Source organism: Crocodylus siamensis, chromosome 1, assembly GCF_052110815.1.
Source record: "Crocodylus siamensis isolate JL-2025a chromosome 1, ASM5211081v1, whole genome shotgun sequence".
In the NCBI taxonomy this organism is placed as follows: Eukaryota; Metazoa; Chordata; order Crocodylia; family Crocodylidae; genus Crocodylus; species Crocodylus siamensis.
This window is the reverse complement of record NC_143395.1, coordinates 424,730,183-424,741,060: the sequence shown is the minus strand read 5'-3', so window position 1 is coordinate 424,741,060 and position 10,878 is coordinate 424,730,183.

Genomic DNA, 10,878 nt, shown 5'->3' with positions numbered 1-10,878 from the left:
TCTCTGGGCAGCAAGGGGGTGGGAGCGGCGCAGGCAGTGCCGGGGCTTGGGTGAGCGGGAGGATGCTCGGAGGGTCCCAGGCCGTGCTCTCCCCGAGCACGAGGGAGCTCCCTAGTCCAGGTCTCTGAGCCGGTCGGGCGGTGTCCCTCCTGACCCAGGGGTGCAAGAGCAGAAGTGGGGGTGGCCTCCGCCGCCCTCCGAGCCGGCTGGGCAAGGCCTGGGGGTCGCTCTCGGGCAGGGGAAGGGGGTCTCGTGGGACGATGGGGGTGGTGCTCAGCTTCGGTGCCTCCGGGACTGCCCAGACACAGGCCAGGCCGGGAAGCTGGTGCAGAGAACCGCGCCTTTCGCCGAAAGGGGAGAGTGGTGCAACCCCCCTGCAAACAGCACTATCCAGTGCAAAGGTTGGGGAGAGCCTGGAGACCCCCCTCGTCTCCCCTCCTGGTCCGCAGAGGCTGCCTGACCTCCCTGCCCTGCTTGGCTTCGCGGGGTTTGCTCTCCTCCGCCTCCGGGCCGAGCAAGGAGCAAGGTGCAGAGGGTTCCTCACAGCCGTGTGCTGCATGTGCATGCGTGCATGCGTGCATGGGCACGGGCTTGCCCCTGGGAATTATTCGGCCTCGTCCTGTCTCGGGAGCAGAGGGAAGATCTGCTTTGGGCTCATACCCCGCTGAGCTGCCCCGGGGAGCAATCGCGGCCGGGCGCAGGGTCCCACAGATGCCAGGAGACATGCTAGGAAGTGTGGAGATGCTCTGGGAATAACAATCCACAGGAAAATAGCATTTTGGGCTGTCCCCACCTGCAAAGAGTGCCCTGTGGTTTGGCTGCTCTGAGAGCTGCCGGGATCCCAGGACTCCCGGAGCTGGGACTTGAACCAGTGCGCTGCAAGGAGGGGGACCCCCGTGTGCCCGGCCAGGGTCTCTCTGCCTGGGGAGCGGTTTGCTGTCCCGTCCCTGACCCGAGCCCCTTCCAGGGTCCCAGGCGAGCCCTTGCTCTGAGCTGGAGGCTGACTCGGAGGCACCACCCCCAAGTTGGGAATCGCAGCCCCTTTTCTTCGGGTCTTCCCCTAAATATTAACCCCGCTCAGTCCCCACATGGTGGCAGAGGAGAAATTCCTCCTGCAGCCAGCGAGGGGCAGCACGGCCCCTTGCTATCCCCGGCAAGCCGGGGCATCCTCCAACAGCATCTTGCTTTCCCTTGGCTTCAAACCCCCCCAGACGTTGGTCTCTCTTGGGTGGGTGCAGGGTACCAGAAGCCGGTTGAGTGCCACGAGCTTGCAGTTCTCAGCCTGCTTCCTTGTGAACTTCTGCTGCATCCCCGGCCTCAGTTTCCCCGCGGGGGCTCTCGTGCCTGCCCCCCGCAGCTCCGACGGGGTCCGGGTTGCACCCAGGGCTCCCCTGCAGGGTCTGGGAGGGCGCTGGGGTGGAGGGGGCTCCCCACCTGTAGCTCTGCAGCCTGGCATCCCCCAATCCTCTGGCTCCCGGTGGGGGGGGTCCCAGCGCCCCTCTGCTTCCCCGGGGCGTGGGGTTCCCTGTCTGCGTGGCCACCTCACACCCGCCCCCTTTTCGGCACCGGCCCAGAGATGAATTGTTTTTCCATCCCACGTCAGCCGCGCTGGGCCGTGACCCGCGGGAGGCCAGGGGGAGTGGAAAAAAAACACCCCAAAGGCCCGTGCCAAGGCTGTTTTCGTTCTGCGGCTTCCACCGCAGGTCCCCATTAACCCTTCCTGCCCCTCCGGGTTTGCTCCCGGCTGGGGGGCTGCGGGGGTCGCTGTGCCCTGCTGGAAGGGGAGAACGCCGGCTCCCATCGGGCAAGGCTTAGGGCAGGACGTGGAGGAGACGGTGCTGGGGGAACTGGCAAGGCCAGGCTGCAGAGGACCGTGCGGAGGAATCAAGCTCCGTTTCCACCGTCCCTAGAAAAAGCGGCTGCATCTGGGGTGGAGCATGGCCCGCAGTTTGACAGCTCGCTGCAACGCGGCCTGGGAGAGCTGGGCCCTGGCCTGGAGGCTGAGCGCTGCCTCGGCTGAGACTACTGAGGTGGGGGGCTGCGAAGTGGCCCCAGGCTGTCCCCGCCAAGGCTCGGGATGTCCCGTGCCCCAGCTCTCGGTCGCTCCCCCACGGCCTGTGCATGGCGGACCCGAGATGGGGGGTCCCTCAGTCCTAGCCACCGTTCGCAGGCTCGGGGCTGGCAGGCCTCGCACTCAGAGCATGCCGTCCAGCCTCCGCGACCTGCTGGCTTCAGTCCCAGCTGGGGCACAGCTGCTGTCCCAGGGCGAGTGGGCAGGCAGGTCCAATGGTGAGAGCTGGGAAGCGGGTTGGGAACCCGGCACACAAAGCCACAGCCCTGCGTGCGGAGACTCAGTTGCTCAGCTCAGCCGAGCAAGCGTCCGTGGGGCGACGGATGCCGTGAGATCACATGGGTGAGGCGTGACGCTGGCGTGTCACACGCCGTGCCCGGCCTGGGTCTGCAGTCACGTCGCCTCTGGGGGTCCCCGTGCCCAACCCCCCAGTCTGGACCAACCCACCGCCACCCCGACGCCCCGCCTGTGCAAGCTGGACCGACAGCCAGGCCGTGCCCCCCCACCCCCGCTGCCGGAGCCCGCTGACTCTTCCCGGGTGAAAGGGGAGGGAAATCATACGGAAACACCCATGGTGTGTATCCTCCCCCTCCCCGCTGCCTCCGGGCCCTGCAGCCTCATTCATTTCTCCTTCTTTGGTGACACGCCGCAGCCGCCCATCCTTCATCATCCCTCACTCCAGACAGAAAGACAAACACGGCGGCCCGAGCGCCAGGAGATTTATAACCAGTGGAAAATAACAGGCTGATAAGATCAGCCCGGTCCTGCCGCACGCTCCTGCTGCGGGGTGGCGGCGGGCTCGGGGCTGCAGGGGTGAGCACGGGGTGTCTGCTGGAGAGCGGTCCTGGCCCCGACCCCAGCTGGGGACAGCACACCCCCGCCGCTGGCCAAGGGACCCCTGTGATGTGGGGGAAGCCCCCAGCGTCTGGCCCGAGTTGCAAGTTGATGAGCCCCGGTTAAGCGACGCACCCAAGGACGCCAGTGCCCTTTGTGGCAGAACTGGGCCCTGAGCCCTGGTCCGACGCGCTGCTCACACCACTGTCCCTCTTGCCCCTCCCTGGCTGCTGGCCTGGAAGCTGCAGCAGGGGACAGGGGGGCCGATGCTGGCTAAGGGTGCCTTGGTGGCCCCGGGGATCCTGTGTCTGACACCGTGACTTAGCCCAGGGCCCTGGGGTCCAGCCCTCCTGGACTTCGGTGCCTCCGGGACTGCCCAGACACAGGCCAGGCCGGGAAGCTGGTGCAGAGAACCGCGCCTTTCGCCGAAAGGGGAGAGTGGTGCAACCCCCCTGCAAACAGCACTATCCAGTGCAAAGGTTGGGGAGAGCCTGGAGACCCCCCTCGTCTCCCCCTGGTCCCCAGAGGCTGCCTGACCTCCCTGCCCTGCTTGGCTTCACGGGGTTTGCTCTCCTCCGCCTCCGGGCCGAGCAAGGAGCAAGGTCTCCTGGAGGCTTGGGGTCCCAGCTGCAAGCTATGGACTCACCCCCATCCCAGGCAGAACTGGGGCCATCTAGGGAGGGGCGGCGGTGGTGTTGGAAGGGAATAGAGTCCAGAGTCCGTAACCCAGGGCCTGCTGTTTGCACGGAGACTGCCGTGAACAGGCCTGGGGGGGCTGGACATGGGTGTGTGCGTGCATGTGTGTATGTGTATGCATATGTGCACACCTAGTTTCATAGTCGTTAGGGCTGCATGTCAGCGTGCACATGTGTGCGTGTGCATGCGTGCGTTCATGCACGCACGGGAGGAGTATGTGCACGTGTGTGCGTGCAGATGTGTGTGCATGTATATATGCGCATGTGTGCACGTAGACGTGCATCTGTGCATGTATGTATGCGTGCATGTGTGAACACGCAGGGATGTGCACGTCTGCGCGTACATTGTGTGTGCTCATGTGCACCTGGGTGTTCCCCCGTGTGTGAGTGAGCGTGCGTGTGTGTACGGTCCACCTGGCCCTCGGCTGCCCAAGAACCTGGCGGCTGTTTATCTTCAGCTCACGCGCTGTTTGCCCAGTGCCAGCTATAAACACACGGAGCAGCCGTCTGCGGGGAAGAAGAGCAGCTGCTAAAAATGCTGGCAGGAGCTGGCCGTGTGTGTGCGCGCGCGTGTGTGTGCATGCACGCGTGTGGGCATGTGTGCACCCTGCCTGCCCTGCTGCTGCTGCGGTAGCAAGGGCGGGCGTCGTGGCTGCCCTTCACTGCCCGGCTCTGCAAGGGCCTTGGCGCTGCCCCCGAGGCTCAGCGATGCTCTCCAGGCTGCCTGAGCATACACCAGAGAGCAGATCAGAGCTGTTGCAAAGGCCCTGGGTAGGGCTGCGGGCCGGACATGACGTCCCCTTCTCCTCCCCACATCCCCCGCTCCGGTCAAAGGCCATGGCTGGACTCCATTTCCCATGACGCCTCAGTCTGCTCTGGAGTGGGGGTAGCCTTTTGGGAGCGGCCGAAGCAGAGGCAGTGAAGGCACTGCTGAGCCCACGTCCTCTGCATCTACACGTGTATGTGGGTGTGTGTAGGCACGCATGTGCGCCTGCCCGTATATGCAAGCATGCGCATGCGTGTGTGCTTGCACTCACGTCACTCATGCGTGGCGGCAACGCAGGCGGGGTTGGTCCCCCTCTCGGGGCTGCTGGTGCCTCGGTGACGCAGGGCTCCTGATGGCTCTGCCGGGGCTGGGCGCGTTAGCTGGCACCTTCCACCTACCTCAGCAGGAGTTTTCTGGCTGCTCCGGCAACTTCTGGGGCATCTCTTGGGCCGGGGCGCGGAGCCGCGGTGGCAGGGGGCATCACGCCCACTCTCGGGCACATCCCTCCTACCTGGCTTAGGTGTCTCAGCTCCACTGCACCCCGGGCTCTCCTTTGGCTGCTGCATGGAGCAAGCCCTGATCCCTCCTCTGCAGCCCAGGCATGGGTGGATGGATGGGATGGGATCCGTGGCCATGCAGAAAAACCCTTTGGGAGACAGCAACACTGTGTGCACAGGCCGGGATGGGACAAAGAACAGCACAGGCCTGGAAAGGACCCTCCAGGCCCCAGGGCACATCATCCCACTCATACCCTGCTCCATCTTCCCGTGGGGTATTCCTATCCAGATGTTGCATTACGGTTGACAGTAGTTTTATGAAGAGTTTAGATGATGGATTGTGTCCGGTCATAGAAATCCCAGAGCCGTGGGGCTGGAAGAGACCTTGGGGGTGGGGGGGAGTCACATCTAGTCCAACCCCCTGCCTGAGGCAGGGTCAGCACTGTCCAAATCAACCCAGACAAATCCATCGCCCAAAAAACTCTTAGTAAAACTAGCATCAGCCCTGACACCAGGCATCACACTTGAACCTGCCACAGCAAAACAGGGGGGCCGCGGTGGCCAATGTCCTGCTGCTGCAAAGGTTGTTAATCGATGCTCGAGAAATCCCAGGTAGGGCCCATGCCCCTATTACAGAAGAGGGCAACCCACCCCCTCCCCAGTCCGTACCAATGTGACTGGGGGGAAATCCCTTCCTGACCCCAAGTGCAGCATCGGTCTGACCCTGAGCACGGGGGCACGACCCTCCAGCCAGGACCTTGCAGGGTTGGTCCCAGCAGAAGCATTTCTACCAGATTCCTGCTAATCTCTCTTCATTTCTTGTGGGTTGACCATAACCACCCTCTCTTCTTTTTTAATGGCCTCAATAGTCCACTCTTCAAGCTGCCCTTTCTTGTGCCATTCTGCTGTCCCTTAGCCGTGGCCGGGCATGTCTCGCTCCGATGTCACAGCCCTGCAGACAGTTTGTAGTTCTCCCCGAAAACCTCAGCTCAGGTGCAGTTGTGTTAACTCAGGTGTATCAATGACTGACCGTGACATACTGGAGGCACTGGCAAGACATTCAAGAAAGCTTGATTTTGTGCTACGACTTCGAGTATGGGCAGATTTCTAGCCCTCAGGACAGGACACGTCCGGACCACACCACGGCCACAAGATTCCCGTGACGCAACACGTGTCTCCCACTGTCCTTCGTTCACCATGTTTCATCTTCAAGGCTTTGCTACAACTTTCCTGGTCCTTGCTGCTTCGGGAGACCTGGTGTCCACGGGGCGGGGGAGCACCCAGCTCAAGGGATAAGATGGGGGAGACAGGGGCGATCCCATGACACCACCCCCTGCACGTGTCGCTCTGCCCTGCCACCCCCAGGCCCCGGGGCGCGGACGAGGAGCGGCGCGCCGGGCCGGCCGGTGGGGAGGCGTCGAGACGAGCCGCCAGCGGTCTCTGTTTCTCGTCTGCAGAGGCAGGACGTGCAGTAAATTACCAGGCCGGGACCTTGGCCCCGGTGGAAGGATCAGCATGTGACCTACATAGCTGCTCTCTGCTTGCAAAGCGCCTGCCCACGGCTTCGAAAGGGGACCAAAAGCAACCTCCAGTAACAACCAGCATGTGCGGACCGGGAATCGCCAGCTTCCCTACACGCTCCTTTGCCCCGGCTGCCCCACCGTGAGCCCTGCGAGCAGCCCCTGGGATCAATGGAGAGACGGTTGTCCCGGGGTGCAGAGAGAAACCCCTGGGCCATGGGGAGCCTCCAGTCCTATTCACTTCCCCACAACGCTGCCGGGGCTCTGGGGCTCTTTCCAGGCCCGGTTCCTGGCCGGGGAGCCCGGGCTGCCACGGGTAGAGGCAGGGCAAGGGGAAGCACTGGGTTCAGGCTGGCATCTTTTGTGCTGGCTGCTCCCAGCCCAGGTCCCTGGGCTACCTCCTCTGCCCGGTCGCTTGGAGCCAGAAGTGTGATCGTGCCCATCATCGGCCTCCAGAGCTGGGGAAGGAGAGATCGCGGCAAGGAGCAGTTACCGTCTGGGCTCCCTCCGGCCTGTCCACACCCCACGATGCCCTGAGCTAGCCACCCCACTCCATTGCTAGCGGGGTCATCAGTGATCACCTCCCCTGTCCTGCACCCAGCACGCCTGGCAGAGGCTTCAGCCTGGGAGGAGAGCAATGTTTCTGCACCGCAGCTGCATTGCCAACTCGGGTGTCCTTTCTGAGCCGGATTTCTCTGCCGCCTGCTCTTCTTCTTCGCTGCAGTCCTTTGCACTCGTCTGTAGTGGATTTCGCCTCCTGGGGAGCAGGGCTGTGCTGCAGTTAGCAGGGTCCTTCCAAACGTGGACCCTGTCTCCACCGGTGCTGCAATCCTGACTCTTGCAGACACGGCAGGGAGGGAGGGCAGGCATTTCCACAGCTTGCCTGGCAATGAACTCAAATGGAGGCCCAATTGTTTTGGGAAAAAGTCTCATCTCAGACGCAATCAGGACTCGTGGTGGAGACAATTTCTTTTATTAGACCAACAAGATTTTTGCAAAAAAAAAAGGCTTATCCCAGATGCTTCACAGGTACTTGAAGTGGGACTATGGGATTGTCCTTTTGTATTAGGCCTGGATACAAAGGCTTTGCCTCCCGTAGAAGCTAGCAGGGCCCGTCTGCTCCATCATCCATCCTGCAAGGCATTGAACAGCGTCAGGCAGACGGGGCTCTTTGCGCAAATGTGATATATTTTATTAGACCAACTAGTTTTATTAGACCAACTAGCTGGAAAAATTGTTCTTTGCAAGCTTTCGGGTACCAACACCTTTCTTCAGGCATGTAAAAGTCCTACCCAGGAGAACTTTTGCAATCTTTCCTCCCGTGCCCGATGAAGGGTGCCTGTGCCAGAAAGCTTGCAATTAAAGGTTTTTTGGGTTTTTTTGCAAAAGTCTAGTCAGTCTAATAAAAGATATCACCTCTACCACGAGTCCTGATCCCTTTTCCCCACAGATAGTTGGGTATTTTTCTCTTTGATGGATTTCCGGTGTGCGTTCATTCTGGCCCGCATTTGCTGTTTGGTCTCTCCTGCGTATTTTCCATCAGGGCATTTGGTGCATTGGATGAGAGAGATTACATTTTTGGAGATGCCAGTGTAAGACCCACAGACAGATTCAGACCCAGGACAGATGGGGTGGGAGACCTCACCCGGCCTGTCGTGGGAAGGAGACAGTGCACTCTCGAAACCAGGTTTTCCTCCCTCTGCCTATTGTGCTCCCACCCTCGTTCGCTCGTAAGAGCATTATGCAGGGCTGGGTCCGAAGCCAGGCTGAAATCAAGCTGCCCTGAATCTCTGCCGCCTCTCCGCCAGCCGGCTCCTTCCCCTCCGCAAAGCCAGAGGGGGAGATTAGCTTGATGCGATCGATCGGCTCTGGACAAAGCCACCTGGCTACTTCTTATCCCCTCGTTATCCTGATTAGCTACTCTCTGACTTCAGAGCCTAGCCAAGCTGGGCTGACCACAGACTCAAGTCAGAGGACATTCAGGTGGGAAGGGACCTCAGGAGGCCACATCTAGTCCCACCCCCTGCTCCAAGCAGGACCAACTATATCAGCCCAGCCTCCTTTCCCCACTTTAAGACAGCGATAGTCTTGGTCTTTTCCCGTGCTCAGAGATCACCTCACCAGGCAAGAGCCAGGGACCGCAGGACAACTAGTCGTCGGCTGGTGTTGGTGGTAGCCACGTTGGTGTAAGGACATAGGCAGACACAGGTCTTTGGGTAAAGACGGTACCTTTTATTAGATTTCTAGTAGTAAGTCGTAACTTAAAAACCAACATCAGGCAGTTTTTCTTTTCCACCCAGGTTGTCACTAAATGGAGAGGCTTGTTGCCAGCGGGTCGGGTGGGAGCTGAGCGGCCCCTGGACCACACTAGGTGCAGGCCCGTGGCGACGGCTCCACGGAGGAGCCGCCGGCTGGGGTCCCCGATGGCACACAGGATCAGGGTGGGACGCGGGAGATGGGGCAAGATGGACCTAGGTGAATGGCTGTTCTTGTGGCCTTGTGTCTGAAAAGGGTAGTCAGGCGAGCAGCCTAGATCCTCCAGCTGGACCTTGCCAGGCCCTCCTCGCTTGGACGCCCTTGCTTCCTTGCCCGGCTTGTGCCCCGCCGCCAATAAAGCACGTTCTCTCGCCGGTCGCAAACGCAGCTGCGGGGTGGAGACTCGATCCTCTCCAGCTCCCCTGCCTCTCCCGCGTTTGTTCAGCTTCCCTGGGCGGCACCGGGCTTGCGCACGCCTTCCTCTCCCCTTTGCAGGCTTCTCCTGTTGCCTTGCTGCCCCTTGGTTGCAACTCCCTCGAGGCCTTCGCCTTCCCATCCGAGTCTCCCTCCTCCATCTCTTCTTCAGTGTCGTGCCCAGGTGTTTTGATAACTCAGGTCGGCAGGGGCAATTGCCTGGGATCCGGGCCAGGCCGTGGGGAGCTTGTCACCCCCACCGGGTGAATGCACATCTGGATCCAGTTGGATGCTGTGGCTGGTTTGCCGCCGCAGCAGAGGCTGGGGCATGAATCGCAGAGCTGTCGGGTGTAGCTCATCCCGGGGCTTCGGCGTGGTAGGAAGGCTTGCAGGGGACCACAGCCAGCTGCAGGCAGTCCAGAGAGGTGGCAGGATGCCTAGGAGAGCTGACCCAGCTGCAGAGGATGATCAGCTGGCCACAGGAAGCTCCTGGGGAAAGGGGCAGAGGGTCAAGTTGGAGATGGGGAGGGGAAGAGTGTGCTCGGTTAGTGGTGGCCGAACCAGGGTCTGGTAAGAGACCCAGAGCTGCAAGGCAGGAGGCAGCAGCCCCCCGAGACCAGGAGAGGGAACTCGTGCAAGGAAGAGGAGGAGGATCGCACCGCCACGCTGAGGGGGCAGCACGAAGCTGGCAGCACCTTCTCGGGGTCTGCAGAGAGACCTCAGGGCTGTGAGTTGCCCTGTATGGACTGTGTTCATGGGTGTGTTGGTCCTGTGCAATGGCTGAAATTTAAAATTTTTAGTGCCAATTGCTTATTATTCAATGCATTCCATATAAGCGTGGCTAACGAGTGTGCTAGAAAGCAAAAGCAGGCTCTCGTGGCCTAACAGGGGAGCAGCTTTGCAACAAGGCAGTTCTTGCACGTCCCAGAGATAGAGATGGGTTGCTTTTGGGTTTTTCGGGGGGAGGGACTAGAGAGAGTCTAACGAACCTTCGTAGTTTCATACGTGAGGAGAGAAGTGGGCCCATTTCCCTCGTATGCAAAAGATAAGAGTGCAGCTGCATGGATGACCCTGTCCTGGTACCTAGAAATCCCAGGTAAGGGTGGAAAGACTCCAGTGATATTATTTATCACACATCTTACCAGACACCTGGTGTGTGCAAGGCACGTGCATAGTACCCTGTTGGCTGCACAAAGTACGTTGGGCCAGATCACCAATGAATTAGCACCAATTAAGTACACAGTAGGTAGAGGCATATAATGCTGGAGAGGAACAAAGAGGGGGGGTGTTCAGGTGAGACCGCTGCAAACCGAAGCACGAGACCCAAAGAAGACGATCCCGTGCGGGCCAGATGTCCACTTCCCGCATGCACCCCTGGGGCACGGCGTATGGTGAGAGCCCTTGCTTGCTTGCTAATCAGCGTAGGCTGCTCCTGTGTACCCGTAAAGGGCGCCGTGAGGTCCAACGACACCTGCCTTGAGCCATGGCCAGGACACGGCAGGCAGCATCTGCATCCATGCGGCGCAGTGCCCGGGCAGCAGGCTCTGGGCCTACTTCTGTCTCGTGCGGCAGTCAGGCCCAGGCCCCCCGTCTGGATCTGGCTGGAGAGGAATGGCTCCAGGGCTTCAATTCCCTCCTCTGCCACTGACTCCCTGTGTGCCCAGGGTCAAGTCACGCCATCCTGCTGTCCTACCTCTTGGACACCAACACCCTGGGCCATTTTCGGGGAGGATGAGGTGCTTGGCCGTGGAGGTGCAGAAGATGATGCCCCTGTACTGGGCTAGAATAAACAAGGGAGGTGGGAGTGGAGGGCAAGGTGACCTGC